Source organism: Ornithorhynchus anatinus, chromosome 11 (genome assembly GCF_004115215.2).
Source record: "Ornithorhynchus anatinus isolate Pmale09 chromosome 11, mOrnAna1.pri.v4, whole genome shotgun sequence".
Taxonomy (NCBI): domain Eukaryota; kingdom Metazoa; phylum Chordata; class Mammalia; order Monotremata; family Ornithorhynchidae; genus Ornithorhynchus; species Ornithorhynchus anatinus.
Window position 1 is genome coordinate 47,003,683 of NC_041738.1, and position 2,296 is coordinate 47,005,978.

Here is a 2,296-nt window from a genome sequence, read left to right on the forward strand (position 1 = left end):
CTCAACACCACCATCCGGGCGGCAGGAGGCTCAGAGCCACCAGGCAGCACCTGTTTTGTCAGAGCTATAATGGAGGAGGGGCTTCTCACACGATTTGAGAGCCAGGGGAAAGTGGCAGACAGAGGCTTTCCCCTCCTTCTCTTCCTTTTCCTCCTACTCCTTCTCCAAAGATGTTTCCACAAGATCAGCTTCCCCTTCCCTCCTCCCCACTCTCACCACCCAGGAAACAATCCACTGCTACAGCTCCCTACCTCCTGACACGCTCCAAGCAGTTTGAGGCCCAACCCAGGAAAGATCCAGGGTTTGTGTAGTGAAGATGGACCCATGGAAGAGCAACAGGAACAAGGGGAGAAACAGCAGCAGGGCAGTGGGTGCCCTTCCTAGCATAGTGCCCGAAGAGGGCATCATCCTTACCTCAAAAGCCCAGAGAAAAGTCCAACCTAGACTCTTGCAATAAGAGCAATTTTCCTCGTTTAGTTATGGTTTCACAAGGAGGGCAGGAGAGACTGTTTAAGAAGGTTCACAAGGACGTTGTGTGCCAACCTCAATCACAAACGGAAATCTCACACGAAGGAGGAAGTAACCTCAATTTGCATGTTATTTCACTATCACCTTCATGGACACCTCTCTGTTTGAAATGAGATCCCACCTCCATTCCCTGAATTTGCTCCTCTGCTATTACTATCCACTGTAACTCTCATGAAGGGTATGTCTCTTGTCAAATCTCCCGTGGGTAGGATGGTTGGGTTAGGAATGCCCAAGTCATCCTCCAAACTTCGATCAGAGTGCTTAGTAAAATGCTCTGCACACAGTTAGTGCTCATTAAATATGATTGATTGATTAATTGATCAGAATGGACAGCCCAGAATCAACTTTTAGACCTTCTGGGTTAAGTGACGCCTCCGTCAGTTTCTGAGTGTTGGTATTTGGATCAGGTAGTTTAGGCCTGAGGTGTCTTCACCCTGAGTGCTGGAATGTAAAAGAATTCTGTTCCGTGTAAACTTTCTTGGGAGCTTGACTTGAGAAATCTGGAAGTTCTGTATTATTCAAGTGATATCCACAGTTATGTGGCAGATAAGGAAGCCAGACAATTCAAGTTGTAAAACTAAGCTGTAAATGATAAACAACATATGAAAGTAGTCAATGTCAAATAGCTATTACCACTCCCTGCTCCAGTGTCAACACAATAAACCCTTACTTGTCTTATGTAATAATGAGAAGTATGTAATCAATACTTGGGAGGGGGAGGTGATTTTCTCCCCTTGACCTTCTCCATGCACATGCTTAAATACATCTACTCAAGTGGGTTCAAGTGTTTTTCAGTTCTCCTCTAAGCCCTGATTCACAAATTCAAATGTTAGTACAGGGTTCATGGGTTCTGTTTGCTTCTTTCTAGATGTAGGAGGGAAGTGATACGTAAGTGACCAGAGTTTCTGAAATTCTTTTAGCAGCAGAGAATATCTCCCTCTCAGGGTCACATCTGGAGAGTTTCCAGTACTCTACCATCTTGACTATGGGAGGGAGAGTCAAGCAGAGGCCTCTCCATTCCTAGCTTGTCCAGTGGCTAGCGAGTGGAAGGCAATCTGCTACAAGTCAAAACTCACCTCTGCTGGGCTGCAGCGGCACGGGAGAGAGTCGCAGGCGGAGACTCAAGTTTACTGCGTGGAAGGTGGCAGTGGCAAATCACTTCTGTATTTTTACCAAGAAAACTCTATGGATACACTACCAGAATGATGGCAGATGGAGGTGGGACATTCTGGGAGAGATGTGTCCACGGTGTCGCTGTGGGTTGGAGTTGACTAGACGACAAAAGACAAGGCAAGCAGAGAACGTGCACTAAGGTAGTGAGTGTCATCGACAAAAGGGGCTCACTGCATAGAGAGCAGTGGACTGGGGATTGGAGGATGGTAAGTTTCCTTTGCTCAGGGCGCATTCAATGACTTGCTAAAAACTGAGGGCAAGTGCTTTTGATTGGCTGCCATCTTGGCTGCCTATAGGTGTTATTAGGGATTGGTAGGCCCAGGGGTCATGGTGACCTCAAGAGTCCATTCCCGAAATTGCATTTTCCAGAAACATTTATGTAGCCTCTTCTTTTCCTGCTGCCTCCCACTCAAAGAATATACCTGTTTGTCTGGAACACACCATATCACACTGGGATACCCCTCAGCAGCCAGCAGCTCATTTACACTGCCGGGCCTCATTGGATATGGTAGGTCCTCAGTAAATATGTTTGTTCTGAAAACCTGTTCAGTCCCTAGCTCCTCACTCCTCAAAAATCTCCAATGGCTACCCATCT

At 46.7% G+C, this 2,296-nt stretch overlaps 1 non-coding gene across 1 annotated transcript; it reads left to right on the forward strand.

Moving 5' to 3' along the window:
* The first annotated feature begins 1,462 nt into the window (after positions 1-1,462).
* On the forward strand, positions 1,463-1,594 carry LOC114815298. The gene has a single exon (XR_003763062.1). It is a non-coding gene; the product is annotated as a small nucleolar RNA SNORA7 (small nucleolar RNA).
* Positions 1,595-2,296: the final 702 nt, after the last annotated feature.